This window comes from Sminthopsis crassicaudata, chromosome 6 (genome assembly GCF_048593235.1).
Source record: "Sminthopsis crassicaudata isolate SCR6 chromosome 6, ASM4859323v1, whole genome shotgun sequence".
In the NCBI taxonomy this organism is placed as follows: Eukaryota; Metazoa; Chordata; class Mammalia; order Dasyuromorphia; family Dasyuridae; genus Sminthopsis; species Sminthopsis crassicaudata.
Window position 1 is genome coordinate 52,342,411 of NC_133622.1, and position 16,823 is coordinate 52,359,233.

General features: G+C 38.1%; 1 long non-coding RNA gene across 1 annotated transcript in view; it reads right to left on the bottom strand.

Moving 5' to 3' along the window:
- Window positions 1-16,823, bottom strand: part of LOC141546385 (uncharacterized) — a 158,814-nt gene that overhangs the window by 51,227 nt on the left and 90,764 nt on the right. The window contains exon 2 of the long non-coding RNA XR_012483291.1: window positions 8,132-8,258. This is a non-coding gene — a long non-coding RNA (uncharacterized LOC141546385). The remainder of the gene's footprint in view (window positions 1-8,131; window positions 8,259-16,823) is intronic.

Genomic DNA, 16,823 nt, shown 5'->3' on the forward strand with positions numbered 1-16,823 from the left:
ATCATGAGCAAAATCAATGGATATTTAAGTTATCCAACAACAACAAAAAAAGAAAAATAAATCACTATAGTAAAAAATTAATATAACAAACTTACAATAAAGAACAGTTATCAAAATCTCCTATATAATGTATACTTGCAAAAGCAAAAATTAAAAGGAAATAATCTAAAATTATATTAAATCATATAACAGATATCACACAAAAAACAGTCTCAAGAACTAAAATTTGAATACTGAAAATGAATAAAAAAGGAAAAGAAACGCTTCCATAAAAATCTACTAATAAGACATATGGTGCAATATTAACATACCTATATGCAGAGGGCTGAAACTCTGAAAAAGGTGTGCTTGAATCAGACAACTGAGAACTTAAGGCTAATTACCTATTCAATGTGAGACAGTGACTATTAACATATGTTTTAGATAAATGGCTCTTCTCACTGTTGTGTGTGGGCTGAATGTTTGGTTTTAAGATAATCATAGGCAAGGATTGAAGGGCATAGAGAGAGGGGGGCCAGAGAGTGACTTTGCAGCAGGATGAAGAAGAGAGAGCCTGGTGCCTTTGGACTGGAAAATCCAGGATTCTGCTTGGCTGCCTGTTTCACTTCTTCCCCTAAAGACCAAGGACTTTGATTTATCTGACTCTGGCTGACCCTGAAGCCCTCCAGAGCTAGCCCACACTTCCACAATTGGTGTCCAATGTGGGGCAAGGACCCTAATTTCAGGGAAGAAGTCCTTGTGACCAGGAAATAGGGTGAATATTTTAATAGACAAACATGGAACTTACTTTGTTAAGAGCTAAACTAGTAACTTTCGTTCTTTAGCTGAAATGGGGCAGATATTAGGAAAAGATTCTCTCCCACTCCCACTCCCACCCCACCCTGAGGGAGTTTTATAGAAAGCATACTCAGACTAATAAAGAGACAAGGTTTGCTTGTCACTTGGGAGCAGACTGATGGACTTATGGATACATTAGAATGCACATCCCCTTGTTTCTTCAAAGAAGAAGAATAGAGGCAGGTATTTGTAAACTAGTAGGAGATCAAATATGGCTGTTCTTCAAAACTTCCTAAGGAAACATTCTACATGTACAACTTAATACAATTGGCCTTAAAGAATCCTGCAAGTTACAGAAAAAAGAAAAGTTTTTAAGAACAGCCAGATGAGGAAGTGTGAGGAGAAATAGGAAGAGAAGGGACAGATTAATGACAATATCACCAGAGGGCATAAAGAATTAAGTGAACTTGAAGGGTGTGGTTATTTTCACTCTCACAAGGCAGCTTCAAGCCTGCCTATATCCCAGAAGGATCTTGACCCTCTTCCATCAACTTCACCTTCCTTGTGGGAGAAGGAGGAGGAGTGGGAGAGGCAATGATATCACCAACACCTCCCCCCCAAAAGCAATCACCCCCTCTTATGACTCCATTGCAAAAGGCACTACTTAAAACCAGAGAAGAAAGGCAGAATACAGCTGATATGAGAATGGAAATGTATTCTGTGATTGAACAACTTAACTCTTCGAATCAAGAAAGCAGAAGATACACTCCTTTTGATCTAGAAATCCTCAAAGATCTGAAAAAGGCTTGCCCTCTTCATGGGGCTACATCATCTTATATTAAGATGTTATTACAGAATTTGGCTTATGAAATTTTAACCCCAGGTGACTGGAAATCTATAGCAAGGGTATGCTTAGAACCTGGATAAAACTTGTGACTTTCTGAATATAATGGGCTCTGTAGGATACAAGCTCAACAAAATAGTCAAAGTGGAGTTAATCCTCCAATCACCTGTGATGAACTAACAGGTGTAGGTTCTTATGCAGATACTTCAGCACAGATTAATTACCGCATAGCAGCATATGAGCAAATTGCTGCTACTGCTATCAAAGCATAGGGTTTTATCCCAAGTAAACAGGACAAGGGAGAGGCCCTCACAAAAATAGCACAAGGGCCAAATAAACCCTTTTCTGATTTTGTGGGACATTTGCAGACAGCTATCATACAAACTATTGGTGAAAATGCAGCAATAGAAATTATGATAAGTCAACTTGCTAAAGAAAATGCTAATGAGGTTTGTAGAATAATTATACTAGGACTACACAAGGATGCTCCTTTAGAGGAGATCATAAGACACTGTGCCTCAGTGGGCACAAATATCTTTTATAGCCAGGCTATGATGCAGACTTCCCAAAATCCAAACATGGGAAGACAGGGAGGGTCCCCTTTGTCAAGGAACTTCCAGAGAGACTAATCAATGCTTTCAATGTGGTATAAAGTAGGGCATCTGAAAACTCAATGTTGGCATAGAGACAAAGTGAGAAAACAGGGTGGGAGAAAAAGACCCAGAACCCCATGTCAAAAATGCAACAGAAGCTGCCATTGGGCATCAGAATGTAGACTGATTCAGGGAAACAGGATGGGGGGCCCAGCCCCAGGGCCCAAAGCAAAAAATACTTGGGGCATGATGGCAGTCCATGCTACACCCAGAGAGCCTTTAAAAGTTCAATACCCAGACATGACCAATCAGCTAGGAAGCCATCTGATGGGAGAAAGGGATTACATAATCAACTAGCCAAGAAACAACCCAATGGGAGAAAGGGATTACAATTGGGGAGAATAGAATTGTATGCAGCTGGGACAACTGAGATACCCCCTGGAGAGGTGAAGTCTGTTCCTCTCCAGCCTATGGATTCCTTGCTTCCAGGCACAGTAGGCTTGACCATTCCATATCCTGAAAATACTTATAAAACAGTATCTATCCATATACACTAATGTAGAAAACTGGGGAATGTATAGATATCCAAGTCACTAACACAGGGAGACAATGTGTGACTTATCAACCAGGAGAAGTAGTAGCATGAGGTTTACTGATACAGACTCCTAATATGGTGATAGTTGCCCAGATCCTGACTCCAAGCAACAAAATCCAGGAATATACTGGACAGCAGCTGTGACAGCTGATCATCCTATGCTCACTATCTATATAAATGGTATACCATTAGAAGGATTGGTAGACACAGGAGCAGATAATACAGTCGTTAGAGGTGCCAATTGGCCCAGTCACTGGCCAAAGATTAAGGCACTCACCTACATGTCTGGCATAGGAGGATAAATAGCAGTGAAGTTAGTGTTACCCCTTTGAAATGGACTTTTGAAGGCGAAACAGGAATTTTTACTCCTTTTATAGTTGAAAAAATCCCCATCAATCTGCGGGGAAGAGACATTTTACAACAATTAGGGTAAAAAATGAGTACTTCGGTTATTTAGGCAGGGCTGCTGTTGAAGGCCTGCCAACACTCTCACCTGTTCCTATCCAATGGAAAAGATGATATACCAGTGTGGATAGAACAGTGGCCCTTAGGTAGTGATAAAATTCAGACCTTATTAGACATAGTATAGGAGCAACTTGAACAAAGACACTTACAATCTTCTCTAAGTCCTTGGAATTCCCCAGTATGTATTGTAAGAAAGAAATCTGGAAAATGGAAGATGTTGACTGATTTTTAAAAAGTAAATGAACAGATGGAAACCATGGGAATTCTTCAGCCTGGACTGTAGGGATTCTCAAACCATGGCCCACGGGCCAGATGTGGCCTGCCAGGTTATGGCAAATGGGCAAAGGGTTGGAGACAGAGTGTGAGTTTTTGTTTTTACAATAGTCCGGCCCTCCAATAGTGTGAGGGACAATGAACTGGCCCCCTATTTAAAAAGTTTGAGGACCACTAGCCTAGAGAATGGCCTCTTTGGGTTATAGACATTAAGGATTGTTTCTATTCTATCCCTCTAGATAAGAAGGATATGAAAAGATTTGCCTTGCTATTAAATTGGCTGAGCCTTATAAAAGATTTGAATGGACAGTTTTGCCATTGGGAATGAAAAACAGCCCTACTATGTGTCAAATGTATGTTGCTGCTGCTCTTAGTCCAGTAAGAAAAGCATTTCCAAAAGTAATGTTATTACCTTACATGGATGATATATTGGGATGTGCACCTGAGGAACAAATGTTAGAAGCATATCTACAAAAGACCATGGAAACACTAAGGAACTACAAATTGCACATAGCTCCAGAAAAAATTCATGCTCGTTTTCAATATTTAGGATATGAAGTATACCCTACGGTGCTTACGGTACAAAAATGTTCGTTAAGAACAGAAAAGCTAAACACCTTAAATGACTTTCAGAAATTGATAGGAGATATCCAATGGATGTCTCCAGTGTTAAGCTTGACTAACTATCAATTGCAACCATTATATGACATTTTAAGGGGAGACATTGCTTTAAACTCACCACATCAGCTTACAAAGGAAGCTCAAGAGCCTTTGAGAGAAGTTGAACTGGCTTTGTCCAATGTGGTTGAAAGAGTCACTCAAAAACCCTCGGAAATATCAGTTTTTGCTACAAAAGAGGCACCCACAGCAGTCCTTCATCAAGGAGACAGTGTGATAGAGTGGGTGAACCTCCCAGCACAACCAGAACAAAGCCTTATTCCTTACACCCCGTGCTAGTGGCTAGAATTTTATTAAAGGCCATTAAGCGAGCAGTACAATTATCTGGGATAAGACCTAACAAGATATGCACCTTTTATACCAATGCACAAACCAACGTGTGCTGTGAAACCATCCCAAAGTGGCAAATTTTATTAGCCACGGCTCCAAATTTTACACATGCGTCTCCATTAAAGATAACCAGACTGTTACATAATTGGTGATGCATTCTTGAAGAAAGGGTTTCTAAAGTTCCTTTTAAAGGACCAACTAACTTTACAGATGCATCGAAACATAATATTTGCATTGTATACTCTTGTGACTTAACTATAGAGTAATCAGAATTCCTTTTCAGTCCTCTTAGCAGAATGAATTATATGCAATCATTCTAGCTCTTACTTATTATGCAGGAGATATAAATATAATATCTGATTTAGCCTATTCAGTAGGTGTGGTACAAAGAATTGCCATATATATATATATATATATATATATATATATATATATATATATATATATATATATATATATATATATATATATATATAAGGAACTTCAAGAGCAAATGAGAAAGCATCCAGGTAAGATTTATATCTTGCATGCCCATACTCATAGTGGACTTCCAGGTCCTACTTTTGATGGTAATTCAAAGGCAGATAGCCTTCTAACCATGCTGGCCAATGCTCCTTTATTTCAGGACACCCAAGAATCTCATTCTAAATATCATCAGGCTGCTCCAGCTTTACATTTACAATTTGGGATAATAAGAGAAGAAGCTAGGAGCATAGTAAAAGCCTGTCCAGCTTGCCTTCCTTTCCATGCTCCTACACTCCCTCCAGGGAAGAACCCTCATGGCTTGAGACCTAATGAAATTTGGCAAATGGATGTGACCCATTATAGATCTTTTGGTCGTCTGTCTTTTATCTATATCATGGTAGACACCTTTTCAGGATTCACTTTTGCAATACCAGCAGCAAAAGAGACAGCCTGAGTGGTCACTGAATTCCTTATACAAGCATTTGCAATTATGGGTGTGTCACAAGCAATAAAAACAGACAATGGACCTGCATATACTTCTAAACATTTTGCACACTTTTGTGCTCAGTATGGCATACCCTTTAATCCTCAAGGACAGGCAATAGTATAGAGGAGAAACAGAGACATTAAGATGCTCCTCTGCTGGAACTCTGTCTTCCCAGAAATCATCTGGAGTCAGGATCACTAAACGTCTTTATTCTTGATCTTTTACAGTCAAGGTCAGGAGGTTAGGCCTAGCTACCTCACACACACCTTCCTCCCTCAAATGCCAGGAGAGACTGAGTCAGCTTCTGCGTCTCACTTCCTCTTCTTCCTCTTACTCCTCCACACACGTCACTCCCCCCTCTTTGTCCCTCCAATCAAGTCAGCACAGAACAGCTGGGGGGGGTCAACCTTCAAACAAGTTAATAGGGAACTGTCTAATTGGCAATTAGTCTCACATGCTTCATTATCCAAGTGCATTGCTCAGTTCTATCCCTTTACACTCCTCCAAAAATAAAAGAAAGGGGGAGCCACAGGTAACCCTAGAGAACTTCTAAATCTAGCTCTTTATACTATTAACTTCTTAATCTTTGACAAAGATGCACTGGCTCTGGCAGACAGGTTTCATAACCCCCTTGAAGGGCAGTGTCCAGTGCGAGCAGCTCTACTGTCTTTAGATAATTGCCAATGATGTGGAGAGACCCAGAAAGTGGTGAATGAAAGGGACCAGATAAGTTAACTGCCTGGGGGAGAGGGTTTGCTTATATCTCCCCAGATGGAGAAGGAATCAGATGGGTGCCAATGAGCTGTATCCACCTTGTCCATCGGAGAGAGACGGAGCAGACCCTTGAAATGAAGAATACCCAAGAAACATGGGGTGGTTCTGTTGCTGACTGCACCCACCACTAAAAGAGCCTGGTAGTTACGGCGTTTGGCTTATGGATATCAAAAATTGTGAGATTGATGTAGGATTTCAAATCATTGGAATCTCTGAGACATGAAAAGACTGTTGTTGGTCTTGAAAACCCTCAGGAATCATTGGATTTTCTGAGAAATGATAAAATTGTTGCAAGACTTCAAAATCTGCAGGAATCAGTGGATTCCTAACACATAAAAAGACTGTTGCAGGACTTCAAAAACTTCCAGGGATCATTGGATTCCCTGACACATGAAGCAAGGGACAATAGATTGGTTTTGGACTATCTCTTGGCTGCTGAAGGAGGTGTATATGTGACTGCTGTTTACATAACCTCCTTCTAGGACTTCTGGAAATCTTTTACAACACCATGTTGATTCATATTGTTTGTTCTATCACTACTTGCATGTACAATTCATGTTTGTTACACCACATGGAGCCTGCACTGACTGTGAGGAGAGTCATCACTAATAGCCTGTGTTATTGCTATGTGCTTGTGTAACACCTCCCACGCTGATGGGCTTGTGCATACCTGTTTCTAGTAAGACCCTTCAGCCCAGAAAACTGCTAACAATATCTGGCTTGACTCCCCACTTCATTTCTCTTTTCCTGAGAAGTCAGGTGGGGTGTGATCATCTCCTTTTTAGTCCTTTCACCTTCTTTCCTGAGAAGTTAGGGGTGGTGTGACCACCTCTATTCTAAAACAAAAGAAAGTGAGAGATGTAGAGGGCTGAAATTCTGAAAAAGGTGTGCTTGAATCAGACAACTGAGCACTTAAATCTAATTACCTATTCAATGTGAGACAAGTAGCCTATGTTTTGGATAAATAGTTCTTCTCACTGTTGGGTGCTTGCTGAATGCTTGGTGTTAAGATAATCATAGGCAAGGATTGGAGGGCAGAGAGAGGGAGGAGCCAGAGAGTGACTTTGTGGCAGGATGAGGATAGAGGCTGGTGGCTCTGGAGTTGAGAATCCAGGATTCTGCTTGTCTGCCTCTTTTACTTCTCCCTCTAAAGATCAAGAACTTTGATATAACCTAACCCTGAAGCCCTCCAGAGAGCTTCTGTACTTCACACCTATAATATCATATCAATCTATATCTATGTCTATCTATACCTGATCTTTATAACTGAGAAAATATAATTCCTTTCCATTAAAGTTTGGGAAGATTTATTAAGGAACTTTCTGTTGTGTTGAGTATTGTGTATGGGCTGCAGACATGACTTGATCAGCTGAGAGACCTTTGAGCCTACAATGCTATGTACCTATGTAAAGGAAAAGGGACTTCTTTGAATTTACCAAATCAAATACAGGAAATTTAAAGGCAAGCATGGTCTTTTAAATAGCAGATAGGAGATCTCTCTGAATCATTAGATGTGAAAATCAGCCACCTTGCTTTCTAATGTTACATGATTGGACAGTATTGACTGGGGTAACCTGCCATATCTAGCTCCCATGAGATAAATCTCTGTCCTTATTTGATCTAAAATATTATGTATGTATTTGTCTATTCTGATCTTTTATAACTTCAGTGATTTCTGTTTAGTGTGTTAAGTCACTTGTAATTATCCATTGTAAATCAGTATTTGGTGGGAATAAACCATTTTGTTCTCCTCTTTAAATTGATCAGGGAAAGTGGCATTTATCCCAGGACCTTAAGGGATCTTGTCTTTAGACTGCTAATATTTGAGGTATGGTAGAAAGGTTACTCACCTATTACTCCTCTTGTAGACAGATGAGTGAAAGTATAAGAGACCAGTAAATGTCCTCTTCTTATCTTCACAAAAGAAAAACATATGATTTCTCTCGGAAACAGTATCAACCAGATTGCAGATCAGATCTACACAGAGATATAAACATAATTGTTATTATCTATCTAGCTCTCTGTCTGTCTGCCTATATTTCTATGCCACATGTAGAACAGTCATATAAATGCATATAAGGATATGTGAATGATATATTTACCATATATGTGAATATTCACATATATGTACAAAAGTATTCACAAATATTATATATGGGTGTATATCGATACACATGTATCACATTATATATATATATATATATGTGTGTGTGTGTGTGTGTGTGTGTGTGTTGTGTGTGTACAAAAGAATATTTTACTAATTTAGAGTCCTAATTATTATTAAAATAAGAGAAGCCTAAAACAAACAAAAAAAAAGAACCATGGATAAATATTAGTAATTGTTATTCATGTAAAATATCACAATAAAAATCCAACAAAACCATTAGAAAAATATATTCTTCAAGAAGATTTTTGTTATGTACAACTATTTAGTATAATGTAGATATATTCTTCACATATAAAATTAGAGGTTTAGCTTTATCCGTTATTACTCAAAGTAAAAAAAAAAAATCATTAATTTAATAAACTATATAAAACAATGAGGGAAATATTCTAGTTTTAATAAAAGTCATCTTTTCTCACTAGGCATATATTTATTTATAAATGTCATTGTAACTATTTAAGAATAATGTAGAACACTGGATTGAATCCAAAGACCTATATTCTAGTCCCAGTCCTGCCTTTAATGAGCTTTAAAACTTTCAGCAAGTCTTCTAGCCTTTGTGACCTTCAGTTTCTTCATCTGTAAAATGAGTGAGTTGCTTTTGATGATTTCTATGATCCTTGCAGTATTCTTTAACTATAACTAAAGTGCTAATTTGAAAATTAATTTATTATGGAATGGTCATTTCCAGATGAACTGAGATGGAAACAAATTCTCCTGTTTTCCCCTGCTTTGGGAAATTTATTTAAGTAAACGTGGTTGGGGAAAAAATTAAAATCACAGTATCATAAATTTAATAGAAAGGAATAGAGATTTCATTTTAAATGTCATAGTCAGAGTACATTTACCATTAAGAGATCCACTTTAATGAGACCCTACTCAGTTTTCCACAATTTGTCTAGAGTCATTTGATACTTATCACTAACCTTCTGCTATATATGTATTTTTTTCTTATAAGGACTGCTTTACCCATAGATCAAAAGGAAAAGGATCAAATGGACAAAAGAACAGAGCAGTAAAGTGCTCACTTCAGGGCAGCAGCCAATCTAATTAATTTTTCATTCAGTTCTGATGTATTAGAGGTCAATCAATTTGGGATTATGTTTACAGAGTTGTATAAGAAGAGGAGACCAGGCCCTCATTTGTCCTCTAGGCTGTCCAAATTAGTCAGTTAAATGCTCCCAAGGGATATCATAAAGGATATGAATGGGTTCTTGTAAGTACCTTTTCTTTTAATTACAGACCAAACTGTCAACACTTCCTACAGATCTTGACCTCAACAATTGAAGGACAAAGTCCCAAGTCACAAATGAGGGACTCTTTTGCATTCTGGACCTCTTTCGTTTGGAGTTCTCAATTAGATAACGTGTCTTTGGTGAACCACTTTAGTATGTATAGGCATATGCTCTTAGAGTTTATAGTCTCATATTATCAGAATTTGATGAGACATTAACTAGTTCTCAAATTTAATCTTTTCCTGAAATACAAATATTTTATATAATATCCTCCCCCTCCCAATCACTTCCCCCTAAAAGGTACCATGTTGCTTCTGATTTAATAGCATCATTGATTAAAAAAAAAAAAAGTCATCAGTAGAGAATGGACCAAATTATATTTTTGGAAGTTAAATTGAAACAAAATATATTTCACCCTATAATGTCTAATTAATATAAACAAATTGAATCCTCTATTTAAAGAGATCTATTATACTCTCACTAAAACTTCTAGTCACCATGATGAATGTACCCAAATCTTTCAGCATAATACAAAAGAATGGCCTTTTGGTGTTGGGATTACTAGGTGAGAACTGAGGTTGTCTGGATGGTGACAAGGTGAGAATTCAGGTTTTCTGGACAATTACAAGGTGAGAACTCAGGTTGACTTGATAGAGGGGGCAAGCTCATTGGCTGGGGTGGTTCTTCCCAGAAGCCCTTGCATTGTCCCACGCCCATTCTCTGGGAGATAAAAAGAGACAGCATTGGGCGCAGAGGGCAGATCGGCCTGGAGAAGGATAAGAGCTGGAGGAGATTCAGAGCCAGGATTCAAGAAGGAAGACTCTCTGAATTGCATCAGGCTTGACGGGGCTCTTTGCAGGAAGGGAAGTCACTTCTTTGGACAAGAGTTAACAGCAACTGCCTGGAGACAACGGTTCACTACAGGAAGAAGAATCTGACGGAGAGATTTGAGTAGACACAGCAGATCTCTTCCCAGAGAGCGATCCAGCAGCTTCTAGAGACAACAGCTCGCAACAATTGGCGTCCACACGTGGGGCAAGGACTTTTGCTTATCCTGACAAGAGGAGCTAGACCAGACCTTCGCAATTTGGCGCCCGAACAGGGACAGACACGGTCCTGATTCCAGTGGAAAAGCCTCCCATCCAGATCTCAGTCTCTCTGACCCAGAACCGTGAGTAACGAGGAAACTTTGTTAAAGATTAAGTGAGCGTGCTAATAGATAAATAAGGAACTTAACTTGTTAAGGGATAAACCAGGAATCTCTTATAGCTGAAATGGGGCAGATGTTAGCTATATTCAATCCCTGGACCTCAGCCGACTCAACCCCAGCCCCAGAAGCAACCTCAGCTCCACCCCCATTCAGGAGTGGTACTATAGAGAGTATAATCAAGATAATTGAGGAGCAGAGTTTACTTGTAACCTGGGTACAGATTGCTAAACTCTTGGCTGCATTAAGACGCACATCCCCTTGGTTCTTAGAGGAAGAAAAGATAGATGTAGATAAATGGAAGCTAGTGGGATATGAAATGAAAGAATTTCAAGCAAAAAATGGGCCTCGTTCAATTTCTGCAGAAGTATTTTATATCTACAACATAGTTCAATTAGCCTTAAACTATCAAGCAAGTTGTAGGAGAAGGAAAAGTTCTAAAAATGAACAGAGGAGGAAGTGTGAAAAAAAAAAGGAAAGATCAAGATCTTGTCCTAGAGCAAGAAGATTTAAATGAGGAATTATGGTATGATTCTCTTGAAGAAGCTTCAACTCTGCCTAGAGAACAGATTATTGACAGGCCCACATCAACCCCAGCTTCAGAGATGGAGGAAGAAAGAGGGGAAGAGGCAGAAACACAAACTGAATTGCCTGTGAAGAAGCCTAAGCCTATGACAAGATTAGAAAAAGCATTGGTTAAAGCTAAGAGAGAAGGACAGGATATAAGTGATTTTATACATGCATATCCTGTGATTGAAAATATTGATTCTGTAGGTCATAAAATGAGAAGATATGCACCTTTAGATTTGAATAAAATTAAGGATTTGAAAAAAGGTTGTACCCTTTATGGGACTACATCAGCTTATGTCAAAATGTTACTAGATGGTTTGTCTTATGAAGTCCTAACCCCGAATGATTGGAAATCCATAGCAAGGATATGCCTGGAACCTGGAGAAAATTTATTATGGCTTTCGGAATTTCATGAATTATGTAAAATTCAAGTCAGATGCAATTTGGAAATAGGAGTTAACACACAATTCACTTTTGAGCACTTGGCTGGTGAAGGTCGGTATGGAGAGAATTCGGAACAGATTCATTATACCATGACAATATATGAACAAATTGCCAAGGCTGCAATAAAAGCTTGGGGTGTCCTCCCTGGACAGAAAGATCGTGGAGAGGCTTTCACTAAAATAGAGCAAGGTCCCAATGAACCTTTTGCAGATTTTGTGGGACGTTTGCAAACTGCTGTCAAAAGAACTATTGGAGAAAATTCAGCTACAGAAATAATGACCAGACATCTGGCTAAGGAAAATGCCAATGAGATTTGCAAAAGAATTATATGGGGATTAGACAAAGATGCTCCTTTAGAGGAGATCATAAGACGCTGTGCTACAGTGGGAACAAATGCTTTTTACACCGGGACAATGATGAATGTGGAAAGACAGGGTCCCTCCTGGCAAGGGCCTTCTAGAGAAACTCGGCGATGTTTTCAATGTGGAAAAATTGGGCATCTAAGAGCTCAGTGTAGGTATGGAGATACAGTGAGAAGACAGGGTGAGAGAAGACCTAAAACCCCATGTCCAAAATGCAACAGAGGACTCCATTGGGCATCAGAGTGTAGAATAATTCAGCGAAATGGGATGAGAGGCCCAGGTCCAGGGCCCCAGGCAAAAAAGACTTGGGGCATGATGGCAGCTGATGTTACACCCAAAGAGCCTTTACAAGGCCAGGACTCTGATTTAATCAACCAGCAGAAAAGCAATCACATGGCAGAAAGGGATTACCTGATAAGTGAGTCAAAAGGCAATCAGATTGCAAAAATGGATTACACTTGGGGAGAATACAGGCCTTTTAAACCAACAGGGCTGTGCCCAGTGCAAACAACTCCAATGTAATTGTCAGATGATGAGAAGAGATTTAGAAAGTGGTAAATAGAAGGAAATTAGATAGGTTAACTGCCTGGGAGAGAGGGTTTGCTTGTATTTCTTCAGCAGGAGAAGGAATCAGATGGGTGCCAACGAGTCATATTCGCCTTGTCCATCAGAGAGAGACAGAAAAAGAGAAAGACCTCAAAATAAAGGAGAAGATCTAAGAAACATCTTACACCGAAAGAGCATGGCTAATAAAAAGACTGTTAAAGAACTTTAAAACCAGCAGGAATCATTGGACTTCCTCACACAAGATGAGAATAATGGACAATGGACTTATGGACATTTATAAATTTTCAATTTATGATTATGATTATGTTATATACTTCTAGCATGTGTTATGTTACTATGTTACTATGTGCTTATGTAATTTATGTAATTATCTGTAATACTTCCCATATTGATGGATTTATGTTTCAAGGTCATGACTGTCCTATGTTCTAAATCAAAAGAAAGGGGGAGATGTTGGGATTACTAGGTGAGAACTGAGGTTGTCTGGATGGTGACAAGGTGAGAATTCAGGTTTTCTGGACAATTACAAGGTGAGAACTCAGGTTGACTTGATAGAGGGGGCAAGCTCATTGGCTGGGGTGGTTCTTCCCAGAAGCCCTTGCATTGTCCCACGCCCATTCTCTGGGAGATAAAAAGAGACAGCATTGGGCGCAGAGGGCAGATCGGCCTGGAGAAGGATAAGAGCTGGAGGAGATTCAGAGCCAGGATTCAAGAAGGAAGACTCTCTGAATTGCATCAGGCTTGACGGGGCTCTTTGCAGGAAGGGAAGTCACTTCTTTGGACAAGAGTTAACAGCAACTGCCTGGAGACAACGGTTCGCTACAGGAAGAAGAATCTGTCTGAGAGATTTGAGTAGACACAGCAGATCTCTTCCCAGAGAGCGATCCAGCAGCTTCTGGAGACGGCAGCTCGTTACATTTTGGTATATTAGCAATTTCCCAAATGAGACAGAAAGTACAAAATTTTGTAGAGAAAAAAGTGATAAAATCACTTGTGAAAATACACAATTTCTCAGATCTAAAGAGAAAGAGAAAATTGGGCCACACTAAGGATCATATAGAAAATTATAAAGGTATTAAAAAGGCCTGATTTTAGGTGAAACAATGAGGGCAGTACTGATGACTGTAAGCAGCTAAGTGGGAAAGTGAATAGAGCACCAGGCCTGGAATCAGGAAGATTTGGATTCAAATTCAGATTCTGATGGTCACTGGATGAATGGCTTTGACAAAATTATTTATCCTCAGTCTGCCTCAATTTTTCAACTTGAAAATGAGGCTAACAATAGCACTTAACTCTCAAGAGTTATTTTTGAAGTTTACATGAAATATTTGTAAAACATATTTTCTGGCGCACAGAGTACATTTATTCCCATCCTACTTTCCTTCCTCTGTACTTCTATTGACTGATAGTTCTTCCATTTATAAACAAAACAAACAACCACACAAAAAAATGACTTTTTTTTTAAACTTTCTCTTGATAACTTCAATATTTGAAGAGAGGAATAATGACCCCATGTAGTCTTCAATTCTTTATAAATATATACAGTATTTTCAACTCAGGATCAAATATCTACATCTGAAAGACGCCATAGAAAATTATCTTATCCAACCATTTCATTTTACAACTAAGAATTCTGAGGCCCAAAGCAATCAAAATTTTGCATATCAAATAATAAATCCAAAATCAGAGTTCAAATTGAGGTTCTGTGAATACAAATTCAGCCTTCTTTCTAATACAGTATATGATTCGTCAAATAACCCATAGATTTGTTATTATTAGTAGCAGTAGTAATAGCAACAAAAATATTTGAGTTGATTTGAATAATGCTTAAAGATTAGAAAGTACTTTCCTGAAAACCATATTAAGAAATAGACATTTTTACTATTCTAATTCTACAGAGAGAACTGGAACTCAGAGAAATGAACTGATTTAATTAATATAAAACAGATAAATTCTTTAAGCCAGGGCTTGAATCCAATTCTTATGGCTCTAAGACCAGTGCTCTAGTTATCTATCATATTGGCTACCACATCAAAAACCATACTGGCTACCCTCCTCTGTGGTAGAAAAGATTATCATAAACTGTGGCATCTGGAATAGATAGATGCTGGGAAAAACAAATGAGTTTAAAGATAAAAGATCTGTGTGACTTTAGTTCCCAGTGTAACACTGAGAGAATCATTTCACAGTTTATTGCCTTCATTTTAAAAATGGAGTTAGAAGCAATGATGATGATAATGATGACAAGGATCGTAATGATAGTGGTGATATAACAAAAACAATAATAACTAACATTTATGTAGTACCCACTATATGCTAAGCACTTTTCAATTACTATTTCCTTTGATGCTCACAACAATCCTGAGAAATAGGTACAATTACTGTCCCCATTTTCCAGTTGAGAAAATTGAGGGAAAGAGATATTATGTGATTTTCCCAGGGTCACAGAGATAGTAAGTATCTGAAACTAAGTTTGAACTCAAGTCTTCCTAATTCGAAGTCTCTTATCTCAATGCCTCCAGCTGTCTTTCAAGCTTTTCAGTAAGTCCAAGTAGTGTGTTGCTAACTATACTTTACATAAGAAAGACATGGATTTTAAAAATAATAGATTTAAATTGAGGGTGATAGCCTGATCCTGGTTCTAGTTTGCATATTTTCCCTTGTTTTCTGCTCTTTTATGAGCCTATAGAAAACCCAGAATTTATTGGTAGGCTTAGGGAACCCTGGTGCTTCATTCCTATACATGCCTTTGTGGATTCAATATGTTCTGAAGAAGATTGCAATTTTACTGTTAAGAATTGCTTAAAATTAAAGGGACACATGTATGACCAATATCAAAATGCTTCCCTTCTCAATAAGAAGTTGGAAAGGAAGAAAAGAGAAAGAATTTGGAACTGAAAGTTTTAAAGCGAATGATAAAAATTGTTTTTACATGTAACTGGAAAAAATATTGAATAAATTAAAAGTTAAGGGAACTTCTCAACAATAAGTTCTGATAGAGGGATGAAACAGATGTTTTATGCTAGTAGATATCAATCAGTGAGTTCAAAATGCAGAGTAAATGCCTGAGTTCCAATTTTCTGGCCTTGAAAATGGGAACTTTGACTAGATATACAATCACTCAGGCAAACAGCCAATAAAATGATTGAACCAGTCTGTAGTCTAAAAAAGAGAGAGAGAGAGAGAGAGAGAGAGAGAGAGAGAGAGAGAGAGAGAGAGAGCGCCTATAATCTATAATATAAAATACATCTATAATTAGTTATAATTAGTTCATAAAATCCTTCCACAATAACAGGGGTGTAGGGAAAAGGAAAGAATAAGTATCAATTAACCAACTACTATGTGCTAGACATTGTGCTAAGTATTTCATAAACATTATTTTATTTGGCCATCACAACAACTCTAAGAGGTAGATGGTAGTATTATCTCCATTTTACTCTTGAGGAACCAGGAACAAAGAGGTTAAGTGTGTAAGGTTATATAGCTACCATATATCTGAAGCTGGATTTGAACTCAGGTACTTGACTCCGGTTCAGCAATCTGTCCACTGCTTCATGCAGCTACTTTTAGGTAAAGTAGTACTTTTGCATCTTTTTCCCTTAAACATAAATATAGAAAGGATATCTTATTGCTGCTGAAGCTATGGAGATTTTAAGTGTAGAAAAAACAAAGAAATACACTGATACAATAGTTATGAAAAGAGAATATCTTGCCCACTTTAAAAAAGAAACATGTCTGATTTTTTTTTTCCTTTTTAATCAACTATATAACCAGGTTTTCTTATCCTTTAGCAAGGAACAGAATCAGTAGCCCTGAATGGATGGAGGACTAATGACCAACCCATCTTTTATATACAGGAAATCTACATTAAGTTATCTATACAAACCAGGAAAATATTTCTGAAGCCACCAATATGGATATTCAATCAAGTGCCTACATTAGAAAGGGATACATCACTAAAAATACTCCTTGAACATGAAGGTAAAATTTTGT